Below are 23,443 nucleotides of genomic sequence, written 5' to 3' on the forward strand. Positions count from 1 at the left end.
CTTTCAACTTTCAGTTGATAGTCAGCGCCCGTCCTGTTGTCCTCTTCTTTGTCCCTCGTATCAGGGCTGTTTTTTTTTCCAGCAGTAATTGCCATTTCTAGTACTTACAACCGCAACATAAGCAAATGAAGGGAATAAAATTGAGACAGAATTGAATAGAACTGGAGTTTAATTAGAATGAAATTGAAATAAAATACGAACATAACTGCAATGCTTTCACATTACTGTCATGCTAGGTCCTTAAGTGCCCCTCGTAGTTTTTCCTATTTACCTTCATGATGAATTGCAGTATGCCTGCAAAATAAGAAAGTGCAGGCAGAACGCGCTGCAAAACACTTAATGCCCGCCCTTGTGAACAAGCACGTGACAGTACTTGAAAGGTACTGACTGCAACACTTGTTAAGATAACAAGGGGTTAGCGAATAATACTTTTCAAGCCCTAGTAGAGTACGTATATTGTGCCTTGAAATCGACTTGTAAATTACCGAATCCGATGCTAACTCGTTATCTTTAAGAATTTTCGTCACTTGCGCGAGTGTTGCTACAAAGCGAATAACCATGCCGTACTCCTAACCGCTGTCAGCAGCCTAATGGTACGGCGACTTATGGAGCTTTAACTTTGGATAACAAAAAACGCAAAACTTATCTCCACGGGGGGTACGCAGCACGATGTCGGTATATAACTCCAAGACTGTCATGTCTAAGTACGAAAAAATTACTTTTCCCTACCGTTGACGACAGCGAATAAGGAAGCACACCCCTCTATCGATGAGAAAGGCGAAAGAATGTTCAAGTCCCGGATTCCGTGATTGGGCAGCAAGGCATGGTTTGCTATACTTGCCAGAGTCATGCCGCATCACCCAGTCTTGGAGGCCATGTTTGACCATTTTAACGCCGCCGCACGAACGCATCGTGAGGTATAGCATTCTGTGCGGTGTAAGAATGAGCCCTGTTTTTTAAATAGCCGGAAAATAAAATTTCCCCCAGCCTTATTCAAAGTTTTCGTCAATCATTCCATAACTATTCAAAAAATTTTTCAGCATATTCGATTAATTTGAAATAATTTTGAAAGCGCACTTTTTGATTCTTTATGTGAATTGAATGGCAGACTACTGGACTCTTCATAATAAAGTTTTGATTAATCAAACATACATAAAGATGAACTTAATATTAGGACCAGTAATAATAATGACACGAAACGTTTCAATAATGCATACCAATGAAATGCAAGAGAACGATAAAATATAATGGTCGATTTGCTTATTTAGGCCAAATGCGAATTATGTGCGCTAGCGCAGTTAGGTTTTCACGATGCGCCGCCGCCCTCCTATGGCCGGTGCTGCTATGCGGGGGCTTCGTTTGCTTGGGTTGGTCGCGATCGAAGTTGGTGTTCCTAAGCAGCCTCTCACGACTAATTTAGCTGCCGCCTGAAGCGCCTGCCACAAAACAGGCTTCAGACAGACAGACAGACAGACAGACAGACAGACAGACAGACAGACAGACGGACGGACGGACGGACGGACGGACAGACGGACGGACGGACGGACGGACGGACAGACAGACAGACAGACAGACAGACAGACAGACAGACAGACAGACAGACAGACAGACAGACAGACAGACGGACGGACGGACGGACGGACAGACAGACAGACAGACAGACAGACAGACAGACAGACAGACAGACAGACAGACAGACAGACAGACAGACAGACAGACAGACGGACGGACGGACGGACGGACGGACGGACGGACGGACGGACGGACAGACAGACAGACAGACAGACAGACAGACAGACAGACAGACAGACAGACAGACAGACAGACAGACAGACAGACAGACAGACAGACGGACGGACGGACGGACGGACGGACGGACGGAAGAACACACAACGGCTGAATGCGGGGAATGGCCACTATAAGAGCTAACAGGCTACAAGTAGGCGGCGCGCTTTGAGCGTCACGTACAATGCATGCAAGATTGGTTGGATATGAGCCGTTTGGCCCAAAGCTTGCCTGGCGACAGCTCGGTTACGGTCAGAAAGAGATGTGAGGGGAGACGAAGGACAACCGTAGCGTTCTCCTTCGTGCCTCTGACATGTGTTGGCCGTGGCAAAAACATTTGTTTAATGTTAGTTATAGCTGTCCGCGATGGGCGGAGTCCTCAGTCCGGGACACCAATGGCTGAGGCGATCTGGCGCGCCCGCCTCCATCAGTCATGATTGCTCGTCGGTTGGGTGCGAGCAGACATGGCAGCCTCTCAGGAGGAGATTGTATAGGGTGGGAGATGAGTGGTTTCCTGGTCGGCTCGGGCACTTCAAGACAGAGTGATGGGTTTGGACTGTAGCCCAGCGGACAGTATTCCGAACTGCGTACGGAATAAAGGTTGCTTCTGTAAAATGTTAGGGTACGTTACAGTCTGGAGCTGGCGCCAGGCGATGGTGTCGGCCCTGTTGAGAGTTTTGTGGGGTATTGGGGGCCCCGCCGGAGGGTCTTGTGCATCCTGATGGTTTTTCTCTGCAGTTGGGGCTAGGCTTGGCGTTCTAGCATCTTCGTCCGCTGGTGCCCAGAGGGTCAGGTCTCGGGCAAGCGCGTGTGCGCGCTCATTGCCAGGCAGAGAGACATGACCCGTGAGGTCCAAGCAATGCGAATAAGGGGGAGCTGGCTGGCGTGGCAGTGTTGTGGAATGTGTCTTGCCTGTGCGGATAGGATGCATGCTCGGCATATGCGAGTCGGTGATGAATGTTTGTGTGCCGTCGGATTCATCGCCTATTTCTTTCTCAGCTTCAGTCGCGCACTTGCGGCGTATAGGTGTTGTATCGCGAGTACAATGGCAGCCTCTTTAGCCCTCTTGATTGAGCTGACATCACTGTGGAGCCGGTTATTCGAATTATTCCTGTTTCGTCCGTGGTAACGATGCTCGTGGGTTCTGTCTGTGTCGGGTATATGGCCATGTCTGTATACAAGACGTGAGGGTTCACGCCGACTTCCTGGGTGAGGGCTTGGAATGGCGAGCGACGCCTGGGCATGTGTTCCGGGGGCATGTTTTTTTGGAGATGGAGCCACTTGCATTCTGGCCCGGATTGGTGGTGCCAGTGTATCGCAAAATTCACCGCAATTTTGAAAAGAAGAAACAAAAAACAGCGCCGCGCGGACGCCTCTCGCCGGCGCGCGTCGTAAAACTGGGGAGAAGGAAACCCCGGAGAGCCTTGTGTGTGTGGCTGCCCCTCCACCACCGCTCTCCGACACGGCGCACTGGGGGATTGCGTCAGCCATGATGTCGAATGTTCTAGACTGCGTGTGCTAAGAGATGGCCTCTCCCTCTTCACTCGCGCATCGGCGGCGGCGCCACGACAGAAAGTTCGCGATGCTCCTCGAAATCAGTCATAGCGCCGGCCCAATGGGCGACGCGCGCCTGGCGCTAGAAGGAGGAGGAGACTGCGCAGCCGATACTGTGTGTATGTGCGCGCCAGCAGTGGCGCGAAGAACAAACAGACATGGAGGAAGCCTATATAAGAAGGGCGTTGACCGCTGTCGGCTAGCCTGAGCCGCCGTTTAAGCTTCCGAGAAGCGCGCCCGCTCGACTCCCGGGACAGCACCACTCTCCCCAGCCACGGACCAACGAGGCAGCGCGCGCCAGTCTGGGGACGGCACCGTCGTGTACTTATAATCGTCGGACTGTCGCAGGCCCGGTGAACGAATTGTGTTTTGTGTGTTTGCCTCTCTCTCTTTTGTCCGTGCACTTTAAGTGCAATAATTCTTGTGTTTGTAATCTCTCTCGAGTTTAACTTTGCACGAGTTGCATTGTTTTGTTAATCACTTTGTATGTGTTTGTACTAGTGATTGTGAAATCCTCCGTACCGTCTCATTGCTGTATAAACTTTGTTTTGTTCGTGAACCTTTGGCTCCGACCCATTCTCTGGCTTGCGACCGGCGAAAGCTGGGCACCAAACGACCAAAAACCTCTTGTCACTTGGTAGCCGCTGAGCTCGCCACGCTGAATCGAGGGCATCTTCTTTGAGTCCGAGACCGCTACCCCCACACGCTCTAAGGGTGTCGAACGCACGCTAAAGTGCGCGAAGTTGGGTGACACAGTATTAAGGTTTCTTGGGGTAAGGGGGTGTTTGCTGCACGGTACCGTAGTCTATTAAGAAGATTTCTGGGATGGCGTTGCGCACACGAACAAACATACACAAGAAGAGGCAGAAGACAGAAAGAGCGCAAACTATCAACTAGATTTATTGCTTTCGCAACAGAATATATATGCAGCATACACACGTGCAAAACAGAATAGGGAGAGGGAAAAAAGAAGGACTGGGGGGAAGGGGATAGCAAGTCAGGCCTGCATAGGTAAGCGAAAGCTACGGATAAAATTTCTTTCCCTATCATATAAGGTGACCGAGGTATCGCTAATACAATTTCCGCCTTTTTCTCTGATGTGGAAAGCTTCTAAAAGTTCGCGGGCTATTTTGCTTTTGCTCTTGCCCAGAATCTTGATGTATTTGAGCAAGATTCTGGGCAAGAGCACAAGCAAAATAGACCGCGAGCATGGTACGTCTAATCGCCGTGGCACGTCGAAAAGTGTGCTGCTGCTGTTGCGGGATTTTCGGTTTAGGTGCGCTGCGAGTTGTTGCGTTTGCGATGGAGTCATGGGGAGTGATAAGTTTTGCCGTACTAGTAGCGTGTTCCACCAGGCATCGGGTCCAGGAGCACCACCGCCGTGCCGAAGGAGGAAGGAGCGTGGGCCGGAGACGGGGAGTAGGGGAAGTGAAGGAAAAACTGTATGTACATTTTTACATGATTATTTACAAAAATGACAAACAAGGTAAAAGCTGAGAAGTCTCAGGGAAACGTTGAGCGTATCGCTCAGGGAGTCGCTCCGGGAATCGCTTCTCGATGAACGGCTCGAGAGCTTTAAATAGACCCTCCCGAGATCTTCCCGCCTTTTTCAACCAATCGTAGGGACTTCGTCCGGGTGCTCCAAGGTCGTTCACCGCTTCGTCGTCTTCCTCGGCTGAGGCCCCTGGATACTTGGAAATGTCCAGAAAGCGTGTTGACGGGCTAGTCGTTTCCGGCCAGGTGGATTCCATATCTTTGTTCCAAGGAAACGTCAAGGGCGAACACCTACAGCGTCGTCAACTCGCTTCATCCGCTGAGGCCCTTGGATACTCGGAAATGTCCAGAAGGGCATGTTGACGGGCTAGTCGTTTCCGGCCAGGTGGATTTCATATCTTGTTCCAAGGAAATGCCTCAAAGGCGAACACCTGCCGCGGCGTCACCCCGCGGTTGACAAAAGAGTGAGGACCGGTTGAATGGCAGGCGCTTGGCAGACGCTCGTCTCCATAGGTGGCAGCTGACGTTTGAGTCATTGTTACCCTGACAGATGCACACACAAAGTCGCAGGGTCAATACATGGGTGCCTTGGGTGACGTTTAAGGGGAACTCTGGAAGACAAGTCGTGGCAGCTATGCAGAAGTGGTGGTAACAGGAATCCAGGAGTTGAATACGTCCCTCGTGTTCGTTTCCACCTGTTATGAGGTTGCACGGGAGCGCGTGCCTGAAGACCACTTTCGCAGAACGACGCACTGCATCTGGGCATGGCCTAATTGGAGACAGGTGTGACGGGAACACACAAAGAGAGTTAGGGGGGGGGGGGGGGGGGTAGAAACACAACAGCACGTCCGCCGCCCGAAGAGGTCTCGTAGTGGTTGCAGCCAACGCTGCTGCGCGCAGAGACCTGGAGTTGTGTCCGTTCGGCTTTTGGTCACAGCTGGGCCCAAAGGTTCTTCTTGCTTCGTTGACAACTGTAACGGTCTCAACCAGCAAGGTACAAAGTCCAACAAGCAGAAAGCGCCAAACCGACTTTAAGAACTGCCAAGCTGTTTTCGGTCAACAAAGACTCTTTCGAGTAAATGAGTTGTCGCGTGAAAATTACATCCTCCTCCGCAAGTTGACAAGTTTGACCAAACCAGAATACACAGAGCTTGTTTAGCCAAAAGGGAGGAAAATTTTCTAAAATTTTGGGGGGGGGGGGGGTGCCGTAGCACGGTTTGTGTCACAGAAAGCCACCTCCCGTGAGAGCACAAAGGGAAGGTGGAGCTGCTGAACACACATACAAAACAGACAAAAAATGATTCCCGCTAAAGCAAAAAAAAAATACAAATTTGCCTAGCGGATTAACATCCGGGGAGTCAGGAAAGGGCATTACACGGGAAAGCTTCGGCTGAGGCCATCAGCGTTGCCATTACCTCGAAATTTTCTGCAACGCATGTAAACTGAGTCCCGCAATGCCAAGCTCCAAAATTTCGCTCTCATTTCGCATAGGAGAGCGTAATGAACAAAAGACAAAAAACAAGCATTAAACTCAATATGAGATTATGCGTCATATCCGCCCCTTGCGCGGCCGCGGTCCGACAGCTGCCTTAGCAGATGAGACATTGCATAATGCTAGGAATTTCAGCTTGCATTTGTGTACAGGAGAGTTAAATGAACAAAAAGAAACAAGCAATAAACTGAATAGGATTATTCCTCGAAACCGTCCAGAAACAGCGTTGCGACTCAGGGAATTTACTGGCTCCTATCTTTCAGCCGCCCCCTGCACGGCCGCGGTCCGACAGCTACTCTAGCAGGTGCAAAATGACACAAGGCTAGGAACTTCAGCTTGGGACCCTGCACTGTTCTTCGTCCAAGTCTCGCGGTTCTGAAGTTTAGCTGACGCTCAGAAAGCAGAACGCGAGAAGGGAGCGAACGAGTGAGAATGCCGTGCCAGCGAATCCGTCTCTCTCGAATCGGGTTCACGCGTTGCGTTCTCTTGGCTTGTGTTCCCACGGGACGGGTGCGAACTCTTGAGCACCGAGGTGTCAAATTGGGGCGGCTACGCGGTTCGGATTTCAGTCGAGCAGTCAACAAGAGCCGCACTTTCCCCTTAATTAACTCTTCCCGTTTGGCCACCTCTGTGCGCTGCCGCTCCGTGGAAACCCTCGCTGTTGGTTTGCGGGGCGCGTCACTAGCCATCGCGGAATCGTCACAGGTTAAGTCGTCGGCGTTCGCCTCATTGTCAGTTTGTGATCCAGCCTGCTCTGGCTCACTACCGTGAGAGTTTATAAGGGTTACAGGGCCACGTTTGCCCTCTTCACCCGCGTGCTCTGCTGGCGCTGCGAATTCTGGAGCCTTCGAACTGGTGAGGACCTGCGCAGCGTTATCTCCAAAACTAAGGCCCTTTTCTTTCTGCAGCATATCCAAACGATTTGCGAAAATCGAGGGATGCTGCATAGGCAGGTTTTGGGAGACGGCTGCCTCGGTGAGACGCAGCTCGAGCGGGCTCTCGATCGCGACGCGGACAGTAAGTTGGTCGTGTTGGATACCTTTCCTATCCTTATACTGGCGGTACAGCAAGCCAGAATGGAGCTGGAAAAGTATGTTCTTCCGTGACACACCTATGTCACTTTGGTGACTCAAGTTGCGTAGAGATTGGTCTTTCTCTTGCTCAGCGGTGAACGTTTCGCTGTCCACACGAAGGAGTTAAAGAAAGCCATCTGAGTGGGGCAACACTAGATTCGTTTTTAGTTCCTCACCTAGCCCCAGCTCATCACTTGCGCCTGCTTCGGAAGACTCACTATAGCCTGCACTACTGTCGGTACTCTTTACCCCTGTGCTACAAGTGAGTAAGTCCTGGGCTGGCTCGACATTTGGTAACGCGGAGCCGTCACGGGTTAAGTCACCGGCGTTCGCCTCATGACAGTTTGCAATAAAGCCTGCTCTAGCTCATCACCGTGAGAATTTATCAGGCTTAGAGGTTCAGGTTTGCCCTCTTCAACTACGTGCTCTGCTGGCGCTGCGACCTCACGAGCCTTCGAAATGGTAAGGACCTGCGCAGCGTTATCTCCAAAACAAAGGCCTTTTTCTTTGGGCAGCATATCCAAGCGATTTGAGAAAATCGAGGGATGCTGCCTAGGCAGGTTTTGGGAGACGGCTGCCTCGGTCACACGCACCTCGAGCGGGCTCTCGATCGCGACGCGGGCAATGGGCAAAGACACACTAGTTTCATTGGAGCATAACTCGTTTTCAGGTGGTCGGTCGCGAGCGGCTGTCGTTCCCTTATCGCTGAACTGATCTTTGTTTCCAGGCAGCGATGAGGCGCATTCCTCGCTTACAGTAGAACTCTCATCTGTCGCTTTCAGCGCGCGACTGCTTTCTGGAGGACTACATCTCGGCGCTGCGCCTACACCTTTCTGGGTTGCAAGGGCAATCTCTGCGGCATCCCGCTTTTCAGCTAACGCTGCGCTCTTGCTTGGAGCGCCACAGTCGCTGTCAGGTGACTGACAACGACGCTCTGTGCCGCAGATGATCGCGTCAACTTCCCGACTGCCACTGTTCTCTACCTGCACCAGCGAAGGACCTCCTCTGGTTTCGTCATTTCGCTGACGTAAAACCTCATTGCAGCCTTCCTGGCGCGGTACCTCTGCCTTTAAATCAACAGATTGTGCCGCTGTTTCTGCTGAACTGGCAGTTCTTTCTGGGATTGACCCTGCCCTGTCACTGTTCTTCTGAGCAACTACGTTGTGCGTAGCTGACCAAGCGAGGCTCTTTGGCTGGTCACTGACGCACTGATGGGAGCGCTGCCCGCTGCTATCACTTCGGCTTTTAGACTCGGTCTGTACACGAATTCCGAAGTATCGGAAGAGGGCACTTTTCGCTTTGTCGTAGTTGCTGGCATCCTCATCGGACAGTCGCGCTAATACGGCGCTGACATCGCAAGGAAGGATGGCCAGCAACATCATTGACCATTCGCCCTGATCTAGCTCCTCCTCCGTACATATGTGTTCAAAATGCGCGAGGAAAGTTCTGAAGCTCTCGCCTCTCTGAAAAGTCCGCAACCGATCTCGCGCCCTTCGCCGTCTGAGAAACTGAGTCTTACGTGTGAGCTCCTGCTGCTCTCGTTCACGTAGTTCCTCGAGCTCAGCGCGTCTCTTACGGCATTGCTCCTGCCATTCTTTTTCAACCCTGTCGGCCTTCTCCTTGCGTTCCTTTTCAACCCTGTCGGCCTCCTCCTTAGCGGCTTCCTTGCGGTAAAGGCGTTCTTTTTCAACCCTGTCGGCCTCCTCCTTAGCGTTCCTGATTCCCTCTTGAATGACTTCCCAGGTCTCCAAAATTTTGTCTCCCTCCTCCTTAGCACCACATTCCTTAATAGCCTCAATCAGCTGCGGCTTTCTGTGACTTTTCCTGGCATCAATACACAGCTTTTCACACAGCAACATCAACTCTGGCTTCTTTAGCTTGCTCAAATCCATGGCAATTCTCGAACGAGGACTTTCAAAAATAAGCTGCTACGTGAAATGCTTAAGCGAGCACGTGCAGAAAAACAATCTACAGGTAGTGATAAATTTCCAGAGTTATCAAGCCTGGATGATTCTTAAAGAAAGTCAAGCGCTCACCACTGCTGAAGCCAGGACCAAGCGTGGAAGATCCCACCGCTGCCAACCAGTTGATAAGTTTTGCCGTACTAGTAGCGTGTCCCACCAGGCATCGGGTCCAGGAGCACCACCGCCGTGCCGAAGGAGGAAGGAGCGTGGGCCGGAGACGGGGAGTAGGGGAAGTGAAGGAAAAACTGTATGTACATTTTTACATGATTATTTACAAAAATGACAAACAAGGTAAAAGCTGAGAAGTCTCAGGGAAACGTTGAGCGTATCGCTCAGGGAGTCGCTCCGGGAATCGCTTCTCGATGAACGGCTCGAGCGCTTTAAATAGACCCTCCCGTTATCTTCCCGCCTTTTTCAACCAATCGTAGGGACTTCGTCCGGGTGCTCCAAGGTCGTTCCCCGCTTCGTCGTCTTCCTCGGCTGAGGCCCCTGGATACTTGGAAATGTCCAGAAAGCGTGTTGACGGGCTAGTCGTTTCCGGCCAGGTGGATTCCATTGCTTTGTTCCAAGGAAACGTCAAGGGCGAACACCTAAAGTGTCGTCAACTCGCTTCATCCGCTGAGGCCCTTGGATACTCGGAAATGTCCAGAAGAGCATGTTGACGGGCTAGTCGTTTCCAGCCAGGTGAATTTCATATCTTGTTCCAAGGAAATGCCCCAAAGGCGAACACCTGCCGCGGCGTCACCCCGCGGTTGACAAAAGAGCGAGGACCGGTTGAATGGCAGGCGCTTGGCAGACGCTCGTCTCCACAGGTGGCAGCTGGCGTTTGAGTCATTGTTACCCTGACAGATGCACACACAAAGTAGCAGGGTCAATACTTGGGTGCCTTGGGTGACGTTTAAGGGGAACTCTGGAAGACAAGTCATGGCAGCTATGCAGAAGTGGTGGTACCAGGAATCCAGGAGTTGAATACGTCCCTCGTGTTCGTTTCCACCTGTTATGAGGTTGCACGGGAGCGCGTGCCTGAAGACCACTTTCGCAGAACGACGCACTGCATCTGGGCATGGCCTAAGTGGAGACAGGTGTGACGGGAACACACAAAGAGAGTTAGGGGGGGGGGGGGTAGAAACAGAACAGGTGTAAGCGGAGGGTGAGTGCAAAGCTGCCCTGCCCACCTAGCTTGGTTGCCAATGCTTGGGCCTGCGACGCATAGGGTTGGTTCCAAGGGCTCCTGCTGCTGTTGCTAGCATCGCTGACTCTCCCGTTCGCTCGGCCACGGTCACTGAGTCCACCCTGGCTCCGGCTGCGCAACTGGCCTTGGCTTGTCCCCCTGTTTGGGCCCCCTCCTCGTGTGCCACGACTGACACCTGAAGCAGTGGTTGCTGCTAGAGTCATCGTTGTTCTCTTTTTCCGGCAGGTGGAAGGGGGGTGCAGGCTCTTCGACTGCAGGCCAGGAGTGGACGCTCATGTTTAAGTCCTCTTGTTGTTTGTTCTGGTGCAGCTGTTTCGAGTTTTGATGTGATGATTGTAATACGGCTTGGCTGGAGTTCAGAGCATCGGGGCTGCAGTTGGGTCTTCAGCGCCGCCATTGATGCGATGCAGTTGGCACTTGTGCTCGTCGCAAGCTTCAGTTTTGTCGTAGTTCACGCACTGCGCTTGTCCAGGGTGTGGACACACGTCTACCCTATGGCCGAGAACGAGGGAGGCTACGCAGACTTGCTGTCGCGGTCTATACTAATTGTGCAGCGACACTCGCAGCCGCACTATTAAACTTAATTTAGTACCCGTAGCCTTTCAAAAGCGATCACAGGAGTCATGAATTTTCCCATCATTCTGGCGCATACGATTCATATGTTAGGTGAGCTCAGCTTTCCGATGAGCTCTTCTACTGTTGATCCGTCGTCGATTCCGGTGATGACCCCCTTGAATGAGTTGTCTGGTATGTCAATATATGAGGTAACTGCATATTGCTTGCAATCCAAAGTTAATGAAGTCGTCGCTTGCAATCTGTTGGCCGTTTCCAAATCTGGCTTGCTTACCACAGTCAGGTTCTGTTCCTTTGGCGTTAGGGAGTGGAATTAATTGCGCTCATTCGGTCTTAGTTTCGCTGCTTTGCTGACCGCATTGGAAATCTTGTTCCACACCACGCTCCCAAGTTGAGGCTGTCTCTCGGTATAATGACTACTTTGCAGTCTTCGATCGGGAGATGAGGCAGCGGAGGTCGTTTCATGCTCTCGTTGGTTTGGTTTAGAGAACTTATGTTCGTTCTGCCTAATTTCGCACCGTGTAGGTAAGTCGTTTTTGTTTCCTGCCGTCGCTTGTCGTAGTTGCTGTTGAGGCGGGCTTTTTTTAAGACCTTGGTCCTGGGAATGTCACCCGGCCAGGTCTCGTTGTTAGGCGTCTTGGTCTGGGAAGATCGTTTCCCGCTCCCACCCATTGCGTGCCTGTGACGGCAGTTCAGGTGTCTCCAGCAGGGCCTATATCGGCCATTCAGAGTAGGTAGGGCCGAGCCTAGGCCACCTTTACTCTTAGTGGGGCGGCCACTCCATACCGAATGACAAACCTCAGCAAACTAGGAAACACTATTAAGGTGGCAGCTTGGGCTTGTTGGTAACACATGTCAACAAAAATAGCGCAGGAACAGAACAAGGACACGCAAGGACACACACAAGCGCTACAACGCTTGCGTGCTTAGCGCTCGTGTGTGTCCTTGCTTGTCCTTGTTCTGTTCTTGCGCTATTTTTGTTGACATAGGAAACACTCACCGGATCGGCAGAGTCAGTGTACACCACTCTGACGCCGTTTGAACCAGAGGTCCCTGCAGGATACTCTGAAACACGGTGCCCTGAGAAGACGGATTCGATCGCAGTTGCTTTGTTACCTTGCTATTCGCTCACATGTGTTTCCGTCCATTCCCGAGTTGACGCCGCGCAACTTTCAAATCGTTAGCCTCATTCTGTTTTCTGATGCCCATCAAAGCAACTTAGTGGTGAACGTTGGGAACTGGCCATATGACAAGCCTTGTTTTCCTATAACCATTTTTGCTACGAGATTTTGAAGCGTACAATAGAGGTGAAAAACGGCCCATTCTGGCGCTGTTAAATTGTCTCTCGGAGAATCTGTGTATTCCATTTTCTTTCTTTTTATATCTGCCTAATATTATACACAATTGTCTTTTGTTGTTTCCGAATCGAGTTTTACTTCTCAATCAAGTCTTCACTGAGCGCAGGGTTCAACGCATTATGCACCGCTTTCTTCGTGGCGAAAGCGGCGCTGCTTCTCTACTCGACGCTACACATAAGCGGTCCACGCTGAGCACAACAGCGCAGAAAGCAGTATTTCCATTCCATTCACTCAATCCCTGATGGTCCGAAGAGGCTACAAAAGGACGGAAAGATTGGTTTCAGAAAGGAAACGGCGGATGAGAAAAATACTTCGTCAAAACATCTTTTTGGGCTAGGTGATGCATTTTCAACCTAAGAAAAATAGCAGCGCTAAAGCATGCAACCACATCAGAAAGAACAGGACACAGGTGCTGTGTCCTGAGAACAACAAAGCAGAAAAGGCACCAGACATAACAGGAGACTTTTGGGTAGGGTAGCCAACCGGAATCCTTTCTGGTTAACATCCCTGCCTTTCCCTCGCTCTCTCTCTCTTTTGGTTTTTTTTTTTTGCGCAAAAGACACGATACAAAAGAAACGAGGTAGACAGGACAAGCGCTTACTAACAACTGAGGTGTTTATTGAGTGTTAGTAAGCGCTTGTCCTGTCTACCTCGTTTTTTTTGTGTCGTGTCTTTTGCGTAAAAAAAAAAACAGAATGCTTAGGCACCAACTAGCCTACAAAAGCATACTCGCAAGTTATAACAGGAGACTTACGGAAAATTTGGCGTTGGCAAATAACAAAAACCAAAAATAAAAAAAATAAAATGAAACTTGATACAGGAAAGTAAACGGGGTCAGAATTACAGAAAATGAGCTTGTGGTTTCAGTTTCTCGCAAAATCTTCACGACCCGTGCATGAAACGCTGTCATCAGTGACTATTCCAGAGTATTAGTGCTTGGTTTGGTTTATTGGGGTTTAACCTCCCAAAGCAACTCAGGCTATGAGAGACGCCGGAAATACGAGAGACGCCGGCTCCGGAAATTTCGACCACCTGGGGTTCTTTAACGTGCACTGACATCGCACAGCACACGGGCCTCTAGAATTTCTCCTCCAAAGAAATTCAACCGCCGCGGCCGGGATCGAACCCGCATCTTCGGGTCAGCAGCCGAGCGCCATAACCACTGAGCCAGCGCAGCGGGGCTGTATTAGTGCGTTATAGCAAGACTGGTTTGTAAAAGCTAACGCGCAGCTGCTTATGCGTGCTATCGTGTTTGCGGTAACGAGGCCGCAGGGAGGACATTCTTAGTGGGGCGTTTAGTAGTGGGCTCTGCGTTGTGGCAAAATGTATGGGATACGTTCAGGCGGGAGATGACACAGCGTGGCTCGAGCGTTGAGAGATGGCAGGCACTTTGGGGGCTTTGACACCGGTTTCATTCGAATAACAGGAAGTGATAAAACGAGCTGCGCGGTTTTGGACTCATTTCAGTCCTGCGGCGAGTAATGGCTGCCATTGGGGCCAGGCGGACGATTCCGTCGCCTAGGTTCATCGCTTGGCAAAAGTATTCTGGGTTCAGGCATTTCGCCCGCGGATCGGCATACCTTTAATTCAAATTTGGATATTAGTTCTACAATGGCTTATCAGTAAGAGTCCGCCAAAGAAATTTAACTGAGTTCTAAGCAGTCAAAGCTCGCAGGAGGTGTCCGATCTAACAAATCCAAGGTCGCATATGTCACTCGGATGAAGCGATTTCACCCTCGGGACCCCGATCAACCCTTCAAGGTGGCTTGGCCTGCGAAGTGAGAATTGCTACATGCTTCCTGCAGACGCCAAAGTAACGAGGAAGAAAAAGCGCGTTGAGGAAGTTCTGCATCTCCGCGCTGATTCGCCGAGTATCTGTCATGCACACAGGCGAATAAATAGCGAAACATCTAACACCATGTACCGTACTGATTTTTGCTTGCAAAACTCTAAAAAAGGAGAACGCTTAAGTAGGTATATCCCAATGCTCTCCTTTGCTTTTCTGTTTGTTGCGAAACAAGCTTTGTTAAACACCGCAGTCCCGAGTTGCCATAAATTTTGTATATAAATTTCTCCCGGGTCAATTTTTTTTGTTTCAAGTTTTCTGGTATGCCATATGGTTTAAGGATATTCTTTGACCCAGGAGAAAATTTTACAGGGCGAGAAACAAGGTATACTTTCAAGAACGCCTGCGAAAACGTATTGTGTGCCGATTAGCACCTATCTTCAGAATGCCGCTCCAATAAACTCAGGCATTTTAAGTGTATTGTATTCAAGCAGTTGACTTCTGACAGGGAGGCATGACACGTGCGTTAGTCCGCTCTGATACATTTTTTACTCCCAACTACATAGATGTCTGCCCCTCCGGGAGTTATACTACGGGAGTGAATGAAGAATTATTAGAGCACTGGCGACATCTCCATGGTAGAGCGTTGACGACGAAAAGGTTAGCGGCATACACGAGTTCACATAGAACATCTGTACCGTTCAATCGCACAATACTGGGGACAACATGAAGCAAAGCTTAAAACCAAAAAATACTCTATCGCAAAATTTCTCAAGTCTGTGCTTTAAAGGTGCACTGAAGAGGATTCTGAACTTGTCTTTTTGCCGCGGGAACTCGATCTACACGTTCCTAGCATTCTTAGAAACTGCAACTTATTGCCCTGTATGGCCGATTTCCCTAATTAAATCGAATTAACGTCCGGCTCCCGCCCTTTTTTTTTGAATTCTGCCTCGTACGATGGGCGGAGTCGACCAACGCGTGAAGTTCCTTTCAGCCAGCTCCGTGGAGGCTTTGCTTTCGCTTTATTTTGTTTTTTAGGTTTTCATGAATAAATAGTTTCATTCGCAGATAATATAGCCGCAAAATAAGCCCGCAGAAATAAAAATACGCGCGGACTATTTGCGACTACGGACTACTACGTATTACTCCGCCGATGACAGATCGGCAAGCCGCCACGGGACTGGGTGAAAGGCACTCCACGCGTTGGTCGACTCCGCCCACCGTACGAGGCAGAATTCAAAAAAAAGGGCGGGAGCCGGCCGTTAATTCGATTTAATTTGGGAAATCGGCCATACAGGGCAATAAGTCGCAGTTTCTAAGAATGCTCGGAACGTGTAGATCGAGTTCCCGCGGCAAAAAGACAAGTTCAGATTCCTCTTCAGTGCACCTTTAAGATGAAGAGGCCCAGTGGCAGTCTACTCCGGTGAGCCATTCCATTGACATATCATCCTTGGGGATGAAAGGGCACATAAATATGCTAATCCTGCTGTTGTTCTTGTTATCCTCATACAATGGCACATGCCCAAATCCGGATGCTGTATTCACAGATGTTGAAGGTTGATCGGTGCACCAGGATTATGAGAACAAAAAGTAACTGCGCAAAAGGACGGGACGGGACTCTAGTCCCGTCCTTTTGCGTAGTTACTTTTTGTTCTCATAATGTCGTACCAACTAGCCCCTCACCGCACTCTTCTAGATTGCACCAGGGTTGGCTGTTTTAGATGTCCTTCTTTATCTCTGCCTGTGCAAGAATTGAAGACATTATAAAGCTACGACAAGAGCCGAAAATTTCATCGTGGAGAGGCTGCCCCAGATATTTAGAAATGACGTGGAATCTTTTCCAGAATCCTCACCTATAAAAAATATGCATTACTTCAAAAGGGTGGAAATTTGGGCTGGTTGGTGCATGATCTCAGGATAAAAAACAGCGCAAACGGGGACGAAGCAGAGAGAGGGACACGACGCTGACGCTGCATTACTTAACTTGTATGAGATCCCGATCTCTGTTTTACTTCGTTGCGATGTCCCAGGCGCTGTAAGTAGACTCGAAGATGGGAAGGGCATTTCGAATATGTAAAGTTACTTTCAGATTAACCTGCACCAGATTCAGATGTAGCCTTCCACGCCAGGAGATATGATTGAGCCTTCTGAGCAAGCTGCCAAAGAAAGGCATTCCTAAATATATGTATTCTGCTACAACTGGTAAAAGAAGGTTCCATCTGTAAAGAGGGAGATGGGCAGCGGCGGCAGCCGCACATTTTTTTTAACGCTGAAACGTTTGTAAAAATGCGATTCGTCACTTCATGCCTCAAAATTGATCTCCCCCTTCCACCACCGCTCGCCGACGCGACGCGCCGAGGGATTGCGTCAGCCATGACGTCGAATGTTCTGCAGTGTCGGAGACATTTCTGCTCGAAGCCAACGGAGAGGGCGCAGCCTTGTGTGTGCTAATGCCCTCCCCCTTCTCACTCATACGTCGGCGGGCGGCGCCAGCCCAGAAAGCCCTGGAAGCTACTGTGGTGTTCTCTTCTTTGTCCCTGTCCTGTGCGCGCTAGAAATTTTCCAACATGCTACTCGAAGCCTGTCAGGGCTTTTGACCAATGGGGACGCGAGCTCGACGCGAGAAGGGGAAGGAGATTGCACAGCCGATATTGTGTATGTGCGCGCCTGCCTTGGCGCGAAGAACACAGACGCGGAGCTGGCCTATATACGAATGGCGTTGACCGCTGTCGGTGAGGGCTACGGCCGCTTATCTGTTTTTTTTTTTCAGCCAGCGTCCGCTCCAGCGGACGCGGTTGTTGCGACGCGCGTTTTCTTTCCTTTTCTTCCTTTTCTTATCGTTCAACTCTCCTCTATCTGCACGTGGCAGTGGTGGTGGCTCGGCCTGAGCCAGTCGGCAGGCCCGCGCACTTTCCTTTTCATCCTTCTCTCAGTCGCGACAACAACAACTGTCGGTGAGTGAGCTTGAATCAGGGCGGCTACGGCCGCTTATCTGTTTTTTTTTTCAGCCAGCGTCCGCTCCGGTGGACGCGGGTGTTGTGGCGCGCGTCTTTTCTATCTTTTTTTCTCTTTCCTCTTATCTTTCAACTCTCTTCTATCTGCACGTGGCAGAGGTGGGGGCTCGGCTTGAGCTAGTCGGCAGGCCCGTGCACTTTCCTTTTCATCCTTCTCTCAGTCGCAACCAACCAATTAATCTGTCGGTGAGTCCGAGCCGCTGTTTAAGCTTCAGTGAAGCGCGCCCGCTCGACTCCCGGAACCGCACTACTCGCCGAATCGCGGTTAAACGAGGCAGCGCGCGCCAGCCAGTCTGCGGGACGGCATCGTCGTGAACCCCTGGTTGTCGGACTGTCTCAGTGCCCGGTGAACCAATTGTGTTTGTTTATCATGGTTAAAGAATGCAGCGCGAAAAGACAAGGACAAACGAAGAAGTAGGCAGGACTGGCACTGTGTTAGTGCACTTTAGGTGCAATTATTCCTGTGTATTGTAATCTCTCTCGAGTTCACTTGAAGGAATTGGTGAGCGCTAAAAACCACGGGAAAAGGACGAACACACAGGACGAAGCGCCAATTCCTTCAAGTATGTATTTCCAACTAGCCCCAGTAGTAGCTCTTTTGTCTCTTGAGTTTAACTTTGTACTAGTTGCATTGTTTTCTTAATCACTTTTTATGTGCATTTACTAGTGATTGTGAAATCCTCTGTATCGTCTCATTGCTGTATAAAGTTTGTTTTGTTTTTCAACCTTTGGCTCCGACCCATTCTCTGGTTTGCGACCGGCGAAAGCTGGGCAAAAACTACCAAAAAGATAGGCAGTGGCACGGCCGCTTGATGCAAAGCGCAAAGCGAGCTTTGCGCTTTGTATCTAGCGGCCGTGGCAGTGGCTTATGTGGGGTTGAGCCTGGATATACAAGCTAAAAGCTTCAGTTACGCTTGGTTTGACGTCATGGCTGTCGCAGTTCGCGCACAATGCACTGGGAGCACCACGATAACGGTGGAGGCGTTTGGCCATCCACACACTGCCTGTACAAAGGCGGAGGAGCAGACGGAAATCGGCGCGGTTAAAACTGCCCGCAGGAATGCGGAGAGGGGGGTCGCGGGCAACACGCGCTGCAACTAAAGGTCAAACGGTGGCGAGCAGGCGAGCGCGCAGTGGAAGCGGCGGTGAGAAGGCGGCCGGCCGGCGCACATGCGCAGTAGCGCGCGGCTGCGTCGGATGCATGGATGGAAAAAACTTAATTGTCAATAAATTGGTGTTCTTGACCCTTATGGGTCACTGGGCGCCGTGGTCGATCCTTGGTCCAGGATGCCGCACTTGACTGCTGCCATCGTGGATCGGCGCACAAGGAATCGTTGCGCTTCCTCGTCCTCGCTGGCCAGCAAGTGCTCCCACTGCATCACACTCGGGTTGTTTATTCTTGGCTCTAAGCCTGCCTTAGGGCAGGTCCATGTGATATGTTCTAGTGTAGGTTTACCTGCGTCGCACGCTGCGCGTGACGTCACTCGGCCGCGACATACGGCATACGCGAAGCTCGGCTCCGACCCTCGTAGTCAACCTCGTAAAACCTCTTGTTACTTGATATGATTGAAACAGCGCAAGGCCGAAGGCCAAAAAAAGAGAGCAGAGGAAAGGAGGAAAAGGACAACACAGCGCTGAACTAGCAACTGACATTTATTTGGCACGCTGCGCGTATAAATACATTCAGGCACCAAAATAGAAAACAACGCATAGAGCAATTCATGCACTCTTGTTACTTGGTAGCTGGTCTCCGCTGAGCTTGCTACGCTGAGCCGAGCCTTCTGGTGAACCGCATTTTTGGTGAACAAAGTGCCCCTGTTATGACTAGAGGTAGCAGAATCCCACCGCTGCCACCAGTTGTTGTCGCGCACAGGAAAGCTCGAATCCGGGCTCCATTTGGTAGCGTTTTGAGTCGTCGGGCTGAGGAAAGTCTGAAGCTTCGAAGTTGGAGATTACAAAAACAAGCAGATTTAATGGCAAGAAACTAAGACACTTATTTACAAAAAGAAGAACAAGGAATCAAAATTTCAGAGTTCATGACGTCGAATGACTGGATGAACCTATTACCCAAGGTTCAGAGCCACACTTGATGAACCTATTACCGAAGGTCCAGAGCGTTCGTGCTCACTTTGGTCGCAGGTTATATAGCCCAAGGCTGTGGGTTTTCCCTTTCACCAGGCGACAATTCATCGGGACACAAAAGATCGGCACTAGCACAGCCAACGAAGACCCGTTGAGCCCTTTCACTAGGCGGCAATTCATCGTGACACAAAAGATCGCCACCACACGTCACTGCCAACTAAGACACCTGTTGAGAGCCCGCACGTGGGAACTGGCGAGGAAGATGCTAAGTCCGCATCACGGTAGCCTTGAGTTGATTGCTCGCGTCCATCGAACACAGGTGTGGCCTGTTGACGTCGCAGACGCAGCTGGCTAAGACACCTGCTGAGAGCCCGCACGTGGGAACTGGCGAGGAAGATGCTAAGTCCGCATCACTATAGCATTGTGTCGGCCGCTCGCGTCCATCGAACACAGGTGTGGCCTGTTGACGTCGCAGACGCAGCTGGGCCGGCTTCCTCTGATTCGTTCCGGGCTTCTTTCAGTCGAGGGGCAACCTATCTTCCCCGGTCGTCGGTCCCTCTAGAACCTTCTAGAAGGTCGTTGGCACCGAGCCGTGGGGTCATCTTGGGGTCAAACGTCGTGTCGAAATGGCCGCTACTGTTGAATCCACCTCCGTTTCATCTCGGGTCTCAAGATGGGTCGTAACAGCTACCTCCCCCGCCAGACGAGTCTCGGCGAGTAGCAGTCATCGCTGCTGCACGCAGAGACGACTTGGGCTAATTGCTCGCTGCAGTATGTCAGAAGCCCTCTGCCGCTCGCAACGTGGTCTTCTATTACGTCGGCCAAAATATTTGAGGCGTCTCTGAAACCTCAACCACATGCGCAAGCAAGCACTCAACTTCCCTCCGAGCAAACCAGTTCCAAAAGAGGGATTCAATTTCGGTAGCATAGTCGTTGTAGAAAAGCTCACACTGAAACCTCCCAGGACCCACGCAAGCTGAGAAAAACCGAACCTGCTACTGTACACCTTCACTTTCAAAAACGCACGAAAAAACTATTAGTAGCAATTTTGGTCTTTAAAGAGCATTCCGGACCGCTTAGAAAGAACAGCTAAGAAGTCCGCGTCCCTTCCTGCATGTACTTAAAAAAAGTAAACAGCTCCAAAAGCTGCATAACTGAGTGAAAATCACAAACTTTACAAAGACCACTCAGCTTTACCACTAAAAACTGGAAACTCGTTTGCCTTCACCCCTGTCTCGTTTTTTACAGTGAGTCAATGCACAAAAAAAAGGCAAACACTTATTCCCCGAATTGGACATTCTTCAGCCGCGCCCTGCGCGGTCGTGGTCGGATGGCCGGTCCACAAGCAGGTGCTTCAAGAAAACTGCGGGGTTGATTGGTTCCGCCTCCGCGCAACCTACTGCGGAAAGGGTGCCTCCTCTATTTCTTTGTCCCTGGCTGCCGCGACCCCCTCCGACTCACGCGCTCTCTGCGGCGACCTTTTGTGTGGCTGTCGAGCCCTATTCTTCGTAACGCAAAGCATGCGTCTCGTGTCCAACGACCACGCCGTCTGTCGCTCTTTCGGCCCGCAAGGGCAGTCACCTGGGCTTTCATCGTGCCCATCCGCCTTCGGGAAAATGACACTGTGGGTTTTCCCTTTCCCTCAACAGTTCTCGCGGTGCTGTCCCGCGTTAATTTGCCGGCCCTCGCATCAGCATTAACACCTGCCCTAGCCTTTCTCAGTCGCTTGTCGCGTTCGCGATGTTTCTTGGGTAGCGACGCTACTCGTGCTTTACTCTGAGTGCTAGGCGACGGATTAACTGACGAATCGTCTACTCCGGTAGTTTCGTCTGAGCTGCAAAGCTCATTTTCCTTCTGTTTTACTATCGGAGCAGCATCCTCCTCATTCCGGGCAACAGAAACAATCTCGTCTGTACGGCACTTTCCGGCGAGCGCTGCGCTCCTGCCTGGCGCTTCACTGTTGCCGTCAGGCAATTCCCGTTCACTCTTTGCGCCCCTTAGTACCGCCTCAACTTCCTGACTACCAGTGCTCGCCAGCTGCACCAGCGGTGTCTCTTCTCTGGCTCTGTCATTTCTTTCACACCGAACCTCACTGCATTCTTTCTGGCGCATGACCTCTGCCTTATCTGCCAACGCGCCAACTGCCTCAGGGCTAACAGTAAGCGTTTCTCCCATCTCATCTTCCTTGCATGGCTTCCCGTTCACTACCAGGTCATGCATGTAAGGTTTCAGCAGCTTCATGTTTTCATCGCAGTCACTGACATACGAGAACGCCACCTTTTCTTTTCGGCAGTTCACTGCTATGTGACCCGGCTCATTGCATCTGTAACAAATGAGCGGCCTCCTAGCCTCAAACGCGGCTTTTTCTTTCTGTGCTTTGGCCACTTTTGCACCCTTCGCACTGTCGTCCTGTTTTTGAGGTTTCTCGTAAGGAACCTTCCTTTCTTTCTTCTCGACTGTGGAACTCGCAAATTGCCTCTCGGGACGCTAATTCGCACTCCTTCCGAAATTACGGGGCCTATCAACTCTAGTGGTGTTGCTAAACTGCCGGCGCGAAGCGTACACCTCAACGAGTTCGGCAGCTTTCGTCGCCGACGCTACGTTGTCCCGGTCCCTTAGCCAATTTATCTCCTCTTCAGGGAGGCAGTTGTAAAACTGTTCCAACAAAATTCTCCCAACTACAGCGTACCGGTCACTATATGACTCCGTACTCTTTAGCCACTCAACCAAGTTCACTTTCAAATTGTATAAGAAATCGGGATAGCTCTCGTCCCTCGACTTCTCAGCTCCCCGAAATATTTGCCTGAACGCCTCGGCGCTAAGTCTATACTTTCGTAGAAGGCAAGCCTTGACCTTCTCGTAGTTGTGCGCGTCATCCCTGCTGAGCCGCGCGACAACCTCCGCTGCCTCGCAGGGCAGAACCGTCAGTAACCTTTGATACCAAGTTTCTTGACTGTAGGCGAGGTCCTCGCAGGTTCGTTCAAAATTTGCAAGATACAGACCGATATCCCTTGATACCTCATATGGCTGCATGTGATTAGACATCTTGAGCCCTGTCTCCTTGCTGAGAAGAGGTACCGCTTGTTGGGGGCCACCGCCCGACCTCTTGCTCAACTCCATTTCTAAATTACTGAGCTCAGCCTTTAGCTTCAGTAATTTTGCTTCATTCTCACGTTCGCGCTGACGCCACTTTTCCTCTCTTTCTCTCTCTTCCTGCTGTCTTGTCTGAGCTGCTCTTTTTGCTGCTCTTTTTGCTGTCTGAGCTGCTCTTCCTTTTTTTGTTCGATGAGACTCCACGCTTCAATGAGCTCCTCATCATCTGCCCCCAAATCAGTAATGGCCTGAATTATCACGGGTTTTCGTGCCAAACCCCTTGTCTCAATCCGCAATTCCTCACATAACAGCAACAGGTCCGGCTCCTGCAGTTCCCGTAGGTCCATGATAGCCATGAGTCTCAGCTATTTCCAAAACAACTATGCAAAAATACCAACCTCTAGGATTTAAGCACAGGTGTCTACCAGTTCTAAATTTTAACCCTCTTTTAGAACCTGGTCCACATCAAAGGAAAAGCCAAGCACTCACCCACACACGTGATCATGACCCGAGACAGCTGCACTCTCGCTGGCCGACCGTTGTTGTCGCTTGTGGCTTCAGATTCCCATCGCTAATCCACTAGTTGTCGGGACTTCCAGGCCTCGAATCCCAAGGCTTCGGATCAAACCGCTGTTCACCAGTTGTTATGACTCAAGGTAGCAGAATCCCATCGCTGCCACCAGTTGTTGTGGCGCACAGGAAAGCTCGAACCCGGGCTCCATTTGGTAGCGTGTTGAGTCGTCGGGCTGAGGAAAGTCTGAAGCTTCGAAGTTGGAGATTACAAAAACAAGCAGATTTAATGGCAAGAAACTAAGACACTTATTTACAAAAAGAAGAACAAGGAATCAAAATTTAAGAGTTCATGACGTTGAATGACTGGATGAGCCTTTTTCCCAGGGCCCAGAGCCAATGGATGAACCTATTACCCAAGGTTCAGAGCCACACTGGATGAACCTATTACCGAAAGTCCAGAGCGTTCGTGC

The sequence above is a fragment of the Amblyomma mixtum genome, chromosome 10 (genome assembly GCF_055824585.1).
Source record: "Amblyomma mixtum isolate Tamu chromosome 10, ASM5582458v1, whole genome shotgun sequence".
Lineage (NCBI taxonomy): Eukaryota > Metazoa > Arthropoda > Arachnida > Ixodida > Ixodidae > Amblyomma > Amblyomma mixtum.